We start from the raw sequence: 17,874 nt of genomic DNA, 5'->3' as shown, positions 1-17,874 counted from the left end.
GCATACCCTTGACCTCTGCAGCTTGACATACCTAGATCCGTGGAAGGGACATACCTCTGAGTGTCACTGACCAGTTTTTCACCTCCTTGCATTGAGCATAGGAACGTTCCTTTCCCAGGAACTAGATCATCTGTTTCACCGACACTCGTCCTTTCCACTGTACCATAGCATTCTTTTATTCTTTTTCCGGCTTATCAGAAAAAGACAAAAAAATTAAATATTCCAAAAAGAGCGGGAACAGGGACATTACTTCCATTTATTGTTGGCAGCTAGAGTCAGTCATGTCGCCCTTGAACAAAGCACTCAAAACAAAGTCTCCTCCGCATGGGTGGGATTTAGTTTGACTTAGGTAAGCCATAACCTTGTTATCGAGTCAGTTCTCCCCCGATTGGTTATCTCTTCCAATCATATGGAGGGTTCGTTCGTGCCTCCTGCATGACGAACTTATACAGATTCATTATATGCTGCCACATAGTCACATTGAGTCGTGCTTTTGTTCAAGGGAAGTTAGCCTGAGTCGGCCTTTCTGCGGTGTCTCTTGACTCATTTTTCAGTCGGCCATCCTTGGTTGTCAGTGTCATGTCTATCATCACATCAGTTATATTGGTCCTTCACTCGTGCCGGTTTGAGAAGGTCCCCATTGACTTCTTGCTGGCGGGTCTTGTCCTTATCGACGACGACACATTGCTCTGAGGGCAGACCTAGAGACCGCACCCTGGCCCTATTTTCATTATTGATAGGTCACCTTGTGCTCAGCATCGATCAGTATCATGGGTCTTTGACTGAGTGGTTTCCCTTGTGTTCGACATCAGCATACATTATCACACATTGGGATTCGTGCAGTACCTTGGTTTCCATTTGACCCTATTGGTGGATACCTCGCCTCTGTGTCAGCTTTCATTATTGGTTGGTTCAGAGGGTTTCTGCCGTGCGCTAGCCACATCTTGTGTACGCCGGAAACGTACTTCGGTTGGGTTACTACATCTTTTTCGTCCGATTCCTTCCACATTATTGGCCTACGGGTTACACTCGCGCTAGATTGATGGAGGATGCCTTAATGCCTTCCTTCTAGCGGATCTTTCCCTATCGACTCCGACTCATTGCTCTGGGGCAAAGATCTAGAGTCCATTTGGCAGTACCTTGGGGTTTGCAGTCATTAGTGGCAGATTCCTCGCTATCGACAGTGGGAAACCATCATTGTCTCCTGATTGATAGATTCTTACAGGTGTTCGACTTCAGCTCATCTATTCACACTTGTTAGATTGTACTGGGTACCTTGACGCTCATTATCATTATCGGTGGGTAGTCTCGCGTTTGTTAACGGTATACATCAATGACCGGTAATCAAACGATTTCTCACATGGTCGACTTCAGATCATTTATTCCCATGGTGTAGAAATGTACCACGGCGGTCGGTGAAGACCTCAGGTTGTATCAGCATTCATTGGTTCACTTGACAGTTGCTCCTGTTGCTGCTAGTTGATACCATTCCACCTTATATGTTGCAGTCAGTCATGGCGACATTCTATATGCTGGCACCTGAGTTTGCAGTGTAGTGCCATCCTATTCCATCATGTTCAGTTGGTACCTTATAGGATCAGTCTTTGATTTCAGTGATCCGTTGCATCTTTCAGCATCATTGACAGTTTTATATGTGATATTCAGACATGTACTTACTCATTATGATCAGATGATCCATTATGTATTTTTACAGTCATTTATACTTGTATACTTAGTGGATCCGCTTGTACTTGATATGCGGACATGCTTTACTTTTCCTGAGCATGGGTATGCCCGCCTCAGACAGTGTTTCTTTCTGATCTCCTTTCGGTGGCTTGGCAGGCTGAATTCTGGTGAAGTCCTCCTCGGTTTTTCAGCAGAGTTCCTTTCCTTGTACTTACTTAATGTATTTCGGCCATCATGTTCCCCTTCTGACCTCATACATTAGGGGGCATCTGTTATAGCTCCAAATCTCACTCTTATGGTTTGTGATGCTGCACTTATGGCCTAGGGCAACCCCTCCTTCCAGACCTGGTCCAAAAATTTAAAAAACAGTGTTTTATTCCCTGTACGCGACTTTGCCCTGTGTTAAACGCGTGTACACGCGGGTCTGTCATACCCAACCCGCGTGTATCTATTAAAACACTTAAAAAAATATAATTTCCTCTTTTTTCGGGCGGTGATCGCGGGTTTACCTGCTGGATCACCTGTTAGTGCCCGTGGCCCAACTGTTCCCAACCAACTCCTAACTAAAAAACTACTTTGGAGAGGGTATAAAAAGACATCAAAGGGAAGGCCAAGGGGAGAGAGAAAGGAGAGCAAGATTATTATGCTGAGATTTTTCCCTTAGACCAGGTCTGAAGTCCTTGGTGCATTCTGCACTTCCCCCATTTTGCATAGGAAACCCTTGTTTCCATGTGTATTGGTGATCATTCATCCTTGACATCATCATTGAGTAAGACTTGGAAGGAGCTCTTGTTGGAGGCTGGAGGCTGGAACGAATCCGGGAGGAAGCTTGCTTGGAGCCTGCTGAAGGTGTTCAGGTGATATCTTTCCGATATATGTACTTTATTTGCCTTTATATATAAAGAAACACGTCTTTGTTCCCGAATAATCTTTCTTTATGCTTATGAGATTCTTGTGTTGAATTCTTATGAAAGTAGTTACTTAAAGATTTTTTATAACTAACTTTATAGCATAAAGATGATTTATACATAAACTTCTATACATGTACTGTTGTGTTCTTTGATTTGTTTGTCTTGCAGGTCAGAGAAAGAAGAAGGGAACTCCAAGAAGGGTTTGCACCCTAACGGTCTTCTCGAACGTAGGACCTTAGGTATGTACCCTAAACATTAGAATTTGCTTAAAAGTAAAAAAGATGGCTGTGTGTGTGTGTTTCTTTGTATAAGCAATTTTCAGTCTGGTAGAGTCTTAGCCCAAAGGACCCTAGGGGTAATTTCCCTTCAACCAGGAGTACTTGCATGCATCTAATTAACTTTTTATTTCATCTTTTTTCCTTTTTTTCCTCTTTTTTCAGTTTTTCTCTTTATGCCTACTGTTGCCTCAATGAGGTTTTCAACTAGTAGGTCTACCTAGGTGCCTCAGAAGAGGTTTTCACCTAGGATCGTATTTAAATATATTTTTATTCTTTTCCAACCCATTGATCACCTCATGGAGGTTTTTGATCAATGATCCAATATCAAGCGCCTTAAACACGATTTTCACCTCAGATTTTATTTTTTGCTCATATTTTTCATTTCTTTTTCTATCCTACTCTAGTTGAAAAACAAAATCTCTTTCAAATATAGAAATACTTCCAATGGAATCATGTGTAGATCAATATGATATATAAAATCATGTGTAGACTCAAAATATATGCTTTGACATGTACTTGAATTTTAGAGACCAAATGCTTTGACTTTGACATATGTTTTTTGGAGCCAAACCTCAATATAGCTTTGATTCACTTGCTTTGCTTGCTCATCCGGATCATTCTTAATGTCTTCTTCTACCATGACAATCAAATCTTCCTGTTTTTGCAAATTATTCTCTTGAACACGTGGAGGATCTAATGGTAAACATGAGGGAACCTTCTCAATATCTGATTCTGTTGTCTTATCTTCATCAAGTGAAACACGTGATTCTTTGGTCTTCTCATTTGAATCTTTTTTTATGAATGTTGTCCTTCAATTAAATCAAGAGAATGTATTTTTTTCACTACTAGTCCTGAGGTAAAGATGAATACTATTGATATCAAGGGGAGATATTTGGAGCTGTTTTACCTCAACATTATAAGTAAGTTGAGCTAATTCCTTGTGTGAGTTTGGAAATTGTGGTACAGTTAATTGAGTGGGAGTGAATATTTGAGATAGATGTATTTGAGGTTGTAGTTGTGGTGGAGGTGGATGGTAGGGATAACATGGAGTTGTGTATGGGGGATATTGGGGAGAATATTGAGGATATTGTGGATTTCTCCCATAAGGTCCTTGCAAACCTTGTTTCCAAGATTGGTTTTGGGGTTGAGATGGACAAGGTTTCCAAGGAAAGGGTGTGTTCCAATTACTTTGAGATGGATGTGCATAACCTTGAAATTATGAATTAGGTTCTTGCATCATACTAGGTTTACTAGGCTTCCATGGTCATCTTCGAGCTACATAACATAGCTTCTTTGGTGATTGACTTGCTCCATTGTCCTCTTGGTAAAATTCCATCAACCTTGGTAATGATGGGAAATATTCAATAGCATGTGATTCTGCATGGATACCACAAATATCAACACATTATTTTTCCTCATATTGCATTCTTAACATTTCTACTTGTTCATGTAGATTGCTAAGAATTCCTATTTTAAAGTCCTCAAATAAATTTCCCTTTTTAGCTTGACTTACCAATCTTGATGCTGATTTACTTACTCTTCCACTTCCTCCTGATACGTGTTTGCATGTTTCACAAATTTATTCAAATGATAATTGGTATACATCACCTATACTCATGAGGTCAAGGAGATCAAACCACTCATCCCTAATTGTGCTAAGTAAGAGGGTTTTTACTATGTTAGATCCTAAATGATGTAATTTTTCTCTCTTAATATACCCAAACCTCTTTATTAGATCCTCAAGGCTCTCATCTTTTGTTCGAGTCATTATAATGATTTATTCTTTAAGATCATGATATTTATATTTTTCTAGAAATATATTTTTCATATCATTCCATGATCTTATTGAATTAGTACCTAAAAGTATGAACCATTTAAGAGCTCCATCCTTCATTGTTGCTAGAAACAATCTGAAGTTTTGAGTGTTTAATAGTAACCATAAGATCTACAAACAATTTCAAATTCCAAGAGAAAGGTTTCAGGATCCTCTGACCTCATACCATAGAAGTTGAGAATGAAATATGGAGGGATGTTCTTAATATGAACATTGGTATTAGTATCTTGAACGGGAAATCCAATAAGATATTCTTTATTGTCATCATCTCCATCCATTTATTCTATATTCTCTACAACCTATTGTTCTTATACCTGCAGAAGTGGATGGTGATGTGGGTCTTACCACACCACGTGATCAAATGGGTGGGTGAGGGGGTGTTGGTGTTGGAGAAGTATTTTTAAATTTATTTTTTAAATAAAAATGCTAATGCAATGCAATTTTCTGTTTTTGAAATGAAATATTCCTAATGCATTTTTTTTATTTTTTTTTCAGAAAGTAAAAGAAATGAATCAACTAGAGATGAAAATAATGCATACTTTGACACCTCCCTAGGAACAGTGCCAAAAAGTAATGAGCCTTAGTATTGCAACAAGAATTTTGAAACTCCCAAGGCTACCAACTTAAATTATCAGCCTGAGGTTCATACAAACTTAAGAGGTGTTGAAACTATATGTGTAGTATACATTGTGTTATTATTTTGTGGATCTAGTGTAATGGCATGAATTTCATGAAATCAAATCCTAAACTAATTGCAGAAATGGAAATGTTACTTTGAAATGAAATTAATCCTAGGCAAGAGCAGCAATTTGTAATTGAAATCCTAAGAGCATGAATTCAAATAAATAGGCGTAATCTACTTTGTAAAAAGACATATCCTAGTTGGTGTTTTTTCTTCCTCAATCATGGATTTAGAACCTAGGTGTTACAGGGAAAAGTGTCTATTTAGCACGCTCTATCCCACTAAGGTGTGACAGCTGCCTTAGAAACAAACAGAGAAAGACTACTTATGTTTTTCCTTTATGAATTATAGATAGAGAGGAACAGAAAGACCAACCTCTGTCTTGGGCTAATCCTTCAATTCGATCCCTCTCTTCTTTGATAGTTCCCAGCTACTTGCTCCCTTGCACGCCCAGCTTCACAAAGTACCTGTAAGATCACAGAAGCATAGCACTATACAAAGACATGGATCTATAATCATAAACAATCTAGGATCAGATGTAAATTGACCATACAAATGTAACAAGCATCAATGATACAAAAGCATGGAGGAAAACTCAAATAGCTTTTATTGATAAACAAGAAAAGATCTAGGAGAAGTTACAACCAGTTGTTCCGACCCAGCATCAACCTCCCAACAAAGAAGCCCCTCTTCACCTCAAACAAAGCTTAGATCACCAAACAATCTGATGTTTATCTCTAGAAACCAATAGCAATTCCTTACAATATGCAAAATTCCAGCCTCTGGATCTCTGGGATGAGGGATCCATATATATATATATATATATATATATATATATATATATATATATATATATATATATATATATATATATCTATATATATATCTGTAAGGGGGATGAGTCAGCTTGTGATTTGATTAGTGTCTTCTCTTTGATAGTTCTTGCTTCCACTTGGAGACTTAGGGCCTCTTACTCATCCTTGGTCGAATTTAGTGAGGCAAGTGTCACAGGAGAAGAATCTGGAAGCTTCCATTGCCTCTCCACCTCGCGGAATGACACTGCCATTTGTCATTTCTCACCCATCGCACCCCACAGAAGCGCCTTTTGAAATGCAACTCACCCTCATAGTGTATTTGGGTGAGATGCAATGCACCTAGCCAGTGGAGCAGCTGCAATGATCCTGTTTTGACCAATTCTGAGTAGTTTCTCATGGAGAATTTCTGGGAGAAGCTGTAATCTGTTGACCTTGTTCATTTAGGGGTTATAAAAACACTTTTAGGGACTTAGGAGCCATTGGTTTATGGACATTTCATGCTTGGGGTTGTAGGGCACAAAAATGTCTATAACAGTTGCCCCCTAAAGTATGAGGCCATTAACCTTTTGGTGTCGGGTGAAATGCTTTATTACGAGGATTCGACGTTCTTTCAATGCTGGGAGGAGACCTATAATAAGATACAATACAATACATTATCTTCATAATATTTTCATGATCTAGCTGAGGTGGGCATTCCCATGCTCATCTTTATAAATTCATTTTCATGTACATAGGACAGACAATCGTCTGAGTGTAGGCTTGATGATTCTGGTAGAGCCATCATCCTTTTGATAGGATGATTATCTGTGCTGCAATGATGTACATTTAATGTCTTTATTTCCCTGAATATATATCACAGCCCGGATGGATGAAACTAGATCTAGGGTCTTCAATCTCGTCCGATCTTCACTCAAAGTACAAGTCGATCCATGTGAGAAATGTTTCGAAGTCGAACATGGAAAGACATTGCTTGATTACCAGTCAATGATGTAAACTGTAAACAAGCGCGAGAGGAATCACCGATAATGATAATGACCCTCAAGGTATTGCAGTACAATTCACGTGGTGTGAATAAAGGACTTGGCATCGAACACCACGCAAAATCTTTTGGTCGAAGGCCATTGATGTAAACCTGTCGCCGGAAGTGGGAAACTTGCCATTGAGGCATGAAAGCTTCAAAGTACTGAATGGGATGTTCCTAGATCAACTTCTTGGATAATGAGTTGATGTCAACAAGAAGTGATCCATCACAGGAGGGCCTTAATGAATCCCACATCAATGACATGGAACGGAGCAAATGATTTTAATGGAGGTGAGGACGATCTAGTGATATAAGGCTCAGGGTGGCCGTCATGAAAGAATGGAGTATAATGTATGGTAGTGGGTGAGACACAGGTGAATTCTCTGAATGACTTCTCTTGAACATATCGACGACACTGATGTGATGGATTGGTAGCATTAACCCCAAATGTGGATGGTATGGCGTGACCATGGTGATGTGACCAGTGAATGAAACAACCCAACCCGACTCGGACATAGAGCGGAAGTGTCATGTTCAAGAGCGACTTGCTACCAACAAAGTTTCTTTGAGTTTTCTTCCCAATTTTTCCCCAGTCATTGCTGACTAGTACCTCTTTATTTTTGTCAAGCTTGAGGAGGATAACATATGCTTGTTCTATAATTTTCCCTTCGGGCAAACCCATATCTATGTTTTAACGAGCCTAGCGATAGTGAAACTCGTTCTTGTCTATAGACAAGTTTGTCACTATTAATTATTTTAACAAGTTTAACGGCAAAGATAACTCGGTCCTTTTCAATTTTAGAGAGTCTGAAAAAGAACGTAAAGGTAACTCCAAAATTCCTTTTTCGTCATCTAATCCCTTAAGTCCGAAAAAGAATAAAACAATACAGAAGGGATGAATTTTCGATACTTTTAACGTGCCGAACAAAACAAGTGCTCGATCTTTTTGTGTAATAATCCCTCAGGTCCAAAAAGATTAAAATCTAGAGGAGGGATAGCACTTCCTGCCCCTTTAACGAGCTGGAGAGGCCAATGGCTCGGCAATCTTTTCATATTTTACTAGTCAGTTGAAAAGAGCTTAAAGGAGACTCGTCTTTTGAGGAACGAGTGATAAAATGGGTAGCAGTTGATTCCAGGTAAAGTTTGGAATTTTCCAATCACGGCAGTGTCACAAGGATGGCTAGTGAAATCACTCTTCGCAGCTGTTCCTCAAAATGGGTAAACAACCAAATGGAGGTGAATGATCGGCCAATGAAAAAGTAGATGTGATGGTGCAAACACGACCAAGGCTTTAACGGCTGAAGTACTTCATTCACGATGGTTATTTACTGGGGAATAGTTCATTTTTTAACGAGCTTAAATGCGGGGGGGAACATTTGCTCATGTCTTATGTTTATTTTTTAACGAGCTTGAACTATGTGCTAAAACTGCTCGATTAGATGATCCTATTTTGATTTTACCATAAATAGCTTTGTTGTTTCAAAGATCGTACTGTATTTTCAACTGCTTCATCAAACTAGTCAGAAATGAACAATATATGCTTGAAAACGAGTTAGAACACTAATATTTTACTTTGAACTACATAAAAAGTAATGAAAAAGTGTTTTCACCTCTCATTTTACCATTTCATTTGAACTTTGGTTTGTTGGAGCTTTGGAGGTGCTTTTCCCCCTTGATTTTCATCAGCTGATTTCGGGAGATTCTGCGGACGATTCGCAGCACCGTCTAGACTAGGTAGGAGCTAAAACGGAGCTCTTTCATTTCATGGTTTCCATTTTGCATTTTGAGCTTGATTCCTAGCTTTTCTGAGCCCCTGGGGTTTGAAAAACGCGTTCTGCCTTCAGCGCACCCTCTGTGTATCAAAAGCTGCGTTGAATGTTGGCCTGTCTAAAGGCTATCTGACATTCAACGCACCTAGAACACTGCTGCAGGTGCGTTGGGCACAAAAAATGAATTTGATGCACAATTTTTGATGGATATTTTGCCTGTTTCTTACCAAAATCAGGATCTAACTCTTCTCTTGTTTGTTTTTCAGAGATCTTTGGAGTAAGATGACCATTACATGGTGAGAACGTGAGCATGAAGAAGAGGACATGCTTGCCCTACATGATCCAGTTACAGTGAATGCACTGCGGAACTGTGGCTTGGTGAAGTTCTTCCGCATTTCTAGCATGAGACAACAGATCAACTTACTGCAGTATTTTCTCGATGCTTGGGATCCTACCAATTAGGTTTTCTAGATCAGGGGCAAATCTATTCCCTTGACTATAGTAGACATCTATTTCTTAACTGGCTTGTCGAGGCGGGGTGCCCCCATCTCTTTGTCAGGTTCGGCCCGAGGAGGCGACTCTGTGAGAGATTATGTTCAATGGTACTGCAGAGAAGGATCTCAGCCGAGTAAAGACGACAAGATCATCATTCGTGATGTCACTGACAGGTCCCTCAGGACTATTCTGTTTACTTTTGGTAGGATGGCCGGTGGTGCGGCTCTTCATGCAGCCAACCGATCTTACATGCAGCATGCCTTGGAATGCCTCCAACTGAAGGTGTTCAACTGGTGCGACGTTGTACTTCTTGTGATGAAAGAATAGTTGACCAAGATAAAGAGCGGGAGGTCGAAGAACTTTGGGTATGGTTCTATTTTGACCGCCTTTGCCTTGGAGAAGATACCACTGATGCAGCCGCAGTATATTGCACTCGATTTACCTTCTCCTACTGAACCACGTATGCATAGATGGGTTGACCATATGTCTAGGCATGTTGGCCAGTCTCAGATTTCATTTTCTGATACCTTCTTCAGGTGGTTTGATCGTCAGGAGATGGTTTATTCCGAGTATCCATATGCTGGCGTGGACTTCTGGGGTGATCCAGATTTAGTACTACCGGATGGTGAACAGTGGGGCGCCATTGGTAAAATCTTTGACCATATACCTGTTTATTGTTTTTTGTTTATAATGTCCTTGTGCTTTATTCTATCAAGACTTTAATCAAACTCATGTGTACATGCAGATGTTGGTCCTATTCGTCTAGTAGTTCGCCTAAGAGTACCAGCTGCTGCTCCAGAAGGAGAGGCCATTGGAAGGGCTATTCTTCATGACCTTGATGTGGCCGAGACTCTCACAACATTACAGGAGTAGGTTGAGGGCCTCACTCTTGGTATTCCAGATGTGAGGACTGACGAGCTACCTTTGCGGTTACAATGACATACTACTGGTGTGCCAAGACGATGGACTCGTCTCTTACGCATGATCGCACAGGCTGTGACTTGCTATCACGAGCATCATTAGACTAGGGTGCCCCCTACCATTTTGAGTTTTTGGGTCATTTGACCGATTTTGTCTTGGTTACTGAACATTATGTGTAAACCATAAATAGTTATATATATTTTTGATTTTCAAAGTTTTACTTTGGGTAAGTTACATGATCCACATGTAAACATTGATGGTGTGTTTCTTTTTATAAATGTTGCAAATGTCTATCTAACACATAATTTGCTAATGAGTCAGTTAATGTATCTAAGTTTTTGGAAATATGTTGATATTGAATAAAATCAAATTGTCTTTCCAAAATCTTAACCCTTAGGAACATGTGATAAATAGTTGGGTTTCGGACGGAATATATACCATTGAGTTGTAGTATTACGAGCTATGAGTCTAGCCTGACAATTAGTCGGCGTATACCATGTGTGATGGCATCAGAGAGAAGTTCTATCAACGCACTATATTCAGCGATGTTATTTGTTGATCGACCAATACATACCCCTCTGAAACTTACTAACTCACCGCTTGGATCAAAAATAGCCTAGGCTGCGGAGGATAGGTTCCGCGAACTACGACTCGCTCCGTTGGCATATACAACACATGACTCCAATAGGTTTGACATCTGCAATAAATGTAAAAAGTGGATTACTTGACCAAAATAAACACTTTAGCGAAAACAAAAACATAACAAAATCATACAGGTTACCATTACGCATAGTAACACTTGAGGTACAACCCATTACGAGGTTGTGCTAGTGGGATTCCGTCATAATCCATTAACTCGTAGGCTCCTTTTGCTAACACTCTTTTAACAATATAGGGGCCCATCCATAAAGACTTAAATTTACCTGCTCCCAGTTTATCGGATTCTTGGTCGTAAAGCAAGACCAAGTCACCTTCTAAGAAGACACGGGGTTTGACATTTTTGTCGAACTACGCCTTGAATCGTTTCTTATGGGCTTCGTTAGCCAAAGCAGCATCACGATGGGTTTCATCCAATTGGATTAATTCCAAGAAACGAGCTTCTTCTTCTGAAGTTCCGGGGAGGAGATCAATTGCGAGTTTGAGAGACGAGATTTCACACTAGATTGGTAAGACTGCTTCCAGGCTATATACTAGTTGGGAAGGTGTAAACCCGGTTGCATTCCTTACCGATGTTCGGTAAGCCCACAAAGTTGAGTACAGGATTAGGTACCATTTTCTCTTGTGAACTCCAATCATCCTTTGCAGCATGCGCTTTAGGACCTTGTTGATTGCTTCAACTTGTCTGTTGGCTTGCGGATAATATGGAGTGGAGCTGTCATGAGACAACCCTAGTTTGGCAGCTAATTCGACCATCATGTGATTGTGAAAATGTGATCCATGATCTGTGACTATAGCCTGTGGTACGTCGAATCTGGCGACTACATGATTGAAAAAAAAGAGGGCAGTTGTTTCGCCAATATTATCAAATGTAGGCATCCCCTCAGCCCATTTGGTAAAGTAGTAAATTGCGACTATGATATACCCATGCCCCCCAGTCGAGGTGGGGTTACATGTCATGAAATCGATGCCCCATTTGGCGAATTGCCCAACAAAAACTATTGGCTGCAGAGGTGCGGGTGGTCTTCTGGTTTTACTATCGAAAATTTGACAAGCATGGCAACTTCTGACTGCAGTTATGCAATCTTTGAACATTGTTGGCCAGAAGTATCCTGCTCATAAGATTTTTTGTGCTGTAGCATATCCAGACTGATGCCCCCCACACGCGCATGAATGAAAATCATTCAAGACTTTTTTGGCCTCCTCATGGGTGAGGCACCTTCTCAGAACTGTATCGATACCACGACGGTAAAGCGTGTCACCGACGATCATGTAGTGTTTTTCTTGGTATCGAATACGTTTTTGTTCGGAGTGTGAGGTGTTTGGCCTGTATTTTTGGGTTTGGAGATAAATGATTATATCTCCATACCACTCATTGCTTGCAGATATTAGAAACAAATTTTCGTCCACGATTGTTTCTTCGGATGTGTCATCGTTGGACGATGATGGGAGATGGCATAATAATTCTGCGAGTACTAGAGCTTTCTTCGACTTGGATTTCACAAATTCCAGATCAAACCCTTGTAGGATTGCTATCCATTTTGAATATTTTCCCCCCAGCAACTGTTGCGACAATATATAAGTCATGGGGTTGCAATCTGACAGAATGTTAGTTTTCCGAAAGAGGACATAGTGTCGAAATCTCTGTATCGCTTGAACAACTGCAAGTGCTAGCTTTTCAACATAAGAATATTTTCTTTCTGTATCATTTAAGTTTTTACTTAAATAATATATAGGATGTTCAATTCCATCGACTTCTTGAACTAAAACCATTGCGATGGTCATATCCGCTGCAGCCAGATATAGGATAAAATCTTTTTGATAATCAAGAGCGTAAATTAATGATGATTTCATTAGTGATTCTTTTAAAGCATCAAAGGAAGCTTGCACAACCTGATCCCAAACAAAGGGCACTTCCTTTTTCAAAAGACGTGTATAACCTTTAGCAAGTTCGGCGTAATTTGGAATGAACCTCCTTAGAAAGTTCGCTTTCCCCTGGAGTTTTTGAATTTGAAGCAAATTCGAAGGTGGAGGCAAATTTATGATTGCCTGGACCTTACATGGGTCGAGACGAATTCCATCCTTTGAGACTACAAAGCCAAGAAAACGACTAGAACTGACGCAAAATACACATTTGTGTGGATTGAGTCGTATCTTGTAGTGTCGACAACGTAGAAATATCACTCTTAAATGCCGCGGGTGATCAGTCCGTTTTCGCGAATGAGCCAAAAGGTCATCAAGGTATGGTTGAATGATGTTTCTGATGTCATGGAAGGCATAATTCATTGCCCTCTGAAACGTCGCCCCTGCGTTCTTCAAACCAAAGGGTAATTTTCGATATGCAAATGTGCCCCACGGACAAATAAATGCAGTATTTGACTGGTCATGTGGGCAGATATTTATTTGATTATACCCGGAGAATCCATCCATGAATGAAAAGATTTCGCATCCAGCACATTCATCAATTATTTGGTCAATGAAGGGTGTAGGGTAGTTGTCTTTTGGACAAGCTTGATTTACATCCCTATAATCGACGCACACTCTAATTGTTCCTTGTTTTTTCATAACGGGGACAATATTCGATACCCAATCGGTTAGAGGAACCGGGTAGATGAAACCAGCATGGAGAAGTTTTTCAACTTCTGCCTTAATGTTAGCGGCTTTCTTAGGGTGCACCTGCCTTAGCCGTTGTCGTACTTGTTTGACATCTAGATACATCTTAATTTCATGTTCAACGATACTCGAGTCAATGCCTAGAATTTCACTGTATGACCAAGCAAAGACATCTCTGAATTCACGAAGAAGAGCATTATATATTTCCAGTTTTGAAGGAGAACAACATTTGCCAACATAAATATTCTCTACAACATCTGTTTTGGTCGAGATATTTATGGTGGTAGTCTCTTCAATGTTGGACAAGTTTCGCTCGGAATCCACCGTGTTTACAGTATTTGATAGGAAATCAAAGACTGAAAAATGATAAAGGTCATCTTTAGTATCTTCTCCACAATTCGGAAGAAGGGAACGATGGTGGGAATCATTCCATGGTGCTCCTTCAATTACCATTGATTGGATAATTCCTTCGTCGGTGACATGCACTTGCGATGAAGGATATGAAGGGGTACCATATTCTTTAGACCTATCTATCCAAACGCTTGATGAGCGTTGATTTGGGTTTGCCTCCCATGCTAGGAACATTGATTGCTACAATACTTCCGTTGGGCTTGGGGGCAAAACCATTGCATGATCCATGTCGATATCGTTTTCTGAGATCTTTTTAGAAGATATCATATTGCAGGTTCCTATTGACGCCACTTCCGCCAAGTTGATTGGAGGTGGAAAGGCGAAAGTTCCCATTAGTATAGGATCTTTTAGTAGGCCTACTCCGATATTCTGAAGCGAATGGGGGCTTCCATGGATCATGGGAATGCTTCCTGTAACTTGAGAACCATTGGGGAGGAAGTTTTGTTGATCGACGATTGTAATCCCTCCTTGAAAGGGAAATGCAATCTTCCTAAAATAGGTCGACACAACAGCCGCCATAGCATATATCCATGGTCTTCCTAGTAGGATGTTGTGATCAAGATTTCCATGGATGACTTCAACATCTATTTCTACCGTTTTCCCTCCTAGTTCAGATTTCAAGTTACTTAGGATACCATATGGGGTATATGTCCTTCCGTCGAATGCTTTTAATGTCGTCGAAGATCGCGACAAGGTTGGAGATCCTAAAGTTTTCCAGCAACTCATCGACATAATGCATGCAGATGCTCCCTCATCGATAATTGTTCAATGAACCGTTTTGTTGAGGGTTTTCACTTGAAAAAGGAAAGCTAGTTGAGCTGGTAATTGAGGATCGTATCCTTTATAGTCAAAGGATACAAGATTGGAAACCTTTGGGTCTACTCCACCAATGGCTGATAATAAAGCCTGCCTTTGGGATGGGCAATTCTGTAGTACTTCAAGGGTCGACATAGCGGATGTCAATTGGGCAAATCTTCCACTATATTATAATGTTGTGCCGCTCTAGCGCGGGGAATAAACGTCGACTTGTGTACTACTCCCTTTGGTGGTTTTATTGTCAATTCAGGGATGATGGGTGGCGCAACTTCTGTCGAAGTTGTTGTCGAACTACTGGGTTGATATTTATCCTTGTTGTTCGACAGCTGTGGATTCCCATAATCTTTGTTCCTTGTCGATATCAAAGCATCATTTTGCTGTTTTGAAACCGAAAACATTTGCACTTGACACCGGGAAGCATCTTCACTCTCAACTAGATTTGTTCCTGGATTTGCAAACAGATCAGTTAACACTGCGGAGGTTTTTGAATTCTTGAAGAATTTTTTAAGCTCAGCTCTGTGAGGACAATCTGCGGTCCGATGATCCTCATCGCATATCATGCATGAAAATTTTAGTTTCCTATCTCCAGGAGGGTTTGAAGAAGATTTCTCAGGTGATGATTCCTCCTGTTTCTTCTTCTTCCCTTTTGTTATAGACATTTTTGTGCCTTACAGCATGAAGCATGAAATTTCAATAATCTAAGGGATCCAAAGTCCCTAAACATGTTGTTCCTACCGCTAGAGGAACAAGGTCAGCAAACCATAGCACTAAATATCAGTTCTCCACCTGAAAACACTCAAAAACAAGCTAATTCTGGATCATGTCAACTACTCCAATGAACATCTGCGCTGAATGTCAACTGCTCCACTCTGTACCTGCGCTGAATGTCAAAAGAAATGAAGGCTACCTGCGCTGGGCGAGTTTGGCCAAGTGGCACAATCATTCCTCAAGGTGTCAAATGCCCAGGAAGCTTCCAAAATGACACTTGGATCAAGGAATTCGCCTTATGATGAGTAAGAGGATCTAGATCTCCAAGTGGAAGCAAGAAACTCCAAGTGGACTCAAGAACTGAAGAATAACTGAAGTGGGAGAGGACACTAGTCAGCTCCATGCCAAGCTCAAGCTGACTCATCCTTTCTCCAAATCTCCTATATATAGAGCTCTCTCATGAGGTCTAAGGAGGCTGGAATCTGGTGAATGTAAGGAAGTGCTGTTGGTTTGAGTATAGAACTATTGGGTGATTTGTTTTGAAGGAGGTGAAGAGGAGATTTCTTTCTGCTGGGAGGTGTTGGTGGATTGGGCCTCTTATGGTTGTAACACTCTCAGAACTTTACTTCTTCCATTAATAAAGCATTTGAGGTTCTTCTATATGCATGTGTCTCAATGGCATATTGATATTTGTATATTTGATTTATGCTAATCCTTGAATCAATTATGAATGTATGCTTCTTGTAGTTTCCCTCTCTTGTCATTTTGCAGGATCTTGGTGTAGCTGGGCCAGTAAAAGAGCAAGGGGCTGGGAGCAAGCAGCAAAGAGGGAAGATTGGATCAATCATTAGCGGAAGATAACAGTTAGTGGATCTCTTTCTCCTCCCTCTTACATCTCATAAAGAAGTAATCTTGAATAGCTTTGCATTCGGTTGTTGCTGAGGTACTATCACCCTTAGAGTGGGATAGGGTCATTCCGTATTGGATACTTTTCCCAACAACACCTTTGCCTTTCTTCTTGCTCCCTAGTTGTTTGGTTTCTTTGCCTTTATCTGTCGATACAACATTTACTTCCGAAGCAAGAAGTTCATCTTTTGCATTTTGACTTGAAATCTTACAAGCCTTTTTGTATGTAGCCTTTGTTGATTTCGTGTCTGTTGTGCCAATCACGCCATCGCCGGCATGAGAGTCATTGTTCAATTTAGGAGGAGGAGGAATTGAGAATTCTGGTCAAGGGGCGTCAGGTATTTTATCATAGAGCGTGCCAGGCTGAGTGTAAATCAAGTCCAGATATTGCACACGAGTGATAACTTGCTCTTCTGTTACGACTCCCCCCTTTGCCACATCTTCTGTGATGGAAGGTAGTAGTGACTTGATAAACCATTCAGCTAGGAGATGATCGGGGACATACGTTTTTACCATTCTACAAAAACGTCGCCATTCATGTATATGATCAGATATGTGAGTGGCCGTCGTCTGTTTGAAATTGGTAAGAAGTTCTGTTCCCGTTTCGTACCTTATTGGTAATTGAAAATGGGTTAAAAAGGTTGTGGCTAAGGTACTGAAGTTGTCAAACGAAGCTCTAGGCAATTCGATGTACCATTTTGCTGCCGGACCCATTAACGTCCTCTGAAAGAGGCGAAGTCTTATCGAATCATCATTCAGGGTGTTTGATGAACACCATAGATGAAAGGTCATCACGTGATTCGATGGGTCTTCACCCGGATTTCCATTAAATTTAGGAATATCTGATGGAAGTTTATGCAGAATCGCTGGCCACCAAGGGGCGTAAGCGATTGGATCGTTTGTTAACCGGTTTAAATCAGGTAACTCCAAAGTTGCCATAAAGGGTAACTGTTGATTCAGGTTAGGTGAAGATACCCAGCATAAGATGGGATTGCTTGAGCAGTTGGTCTTTGCATACCGGCATAATGCATTTGATGCTAGTATGTTTGGTAAGGTTGGTGGGCATGACCATTGTAAAATGGTTGATTTTTACCGTTTTGAATGTACGGATGTCCACTATTAGCAAAGATCTGTTGCTCAGAACCTTGGTATACTTGCTGGAATTGCGGTTGTTGGTATTGCACCAGCCATGGTTGTGAAGCCATGTGTTGTTGCCCGATACTAATAGTTTGACCAAGATGAGGGGTAATTGTACCCGTCTGAACCTGTGTCGTTCCACCGGTCGGCGATTGTGGTTGATTCGTAGGGTCAAAGGGTTGTTGCATTACAACCTAAGATACCTGAGGTTGGC

This window comes from Pinus tabuliformis, chromosome J (genome assembly GCF_031772625.1).
Source record: "Pinus tabuliformis cultivar Carrire ecotype Pingquan chromosome J, CPIR1, whole genome shotgun sequence".
Lineage (NCBI taxonomy): Eukaryota > Viridiplantae > Streptophyta > Pinopsida > Pinales > Pinaceae > Pinus > Pinus tabuliformis.
This window is presented reverse-complemented; position numbering follows the sequence as displayed.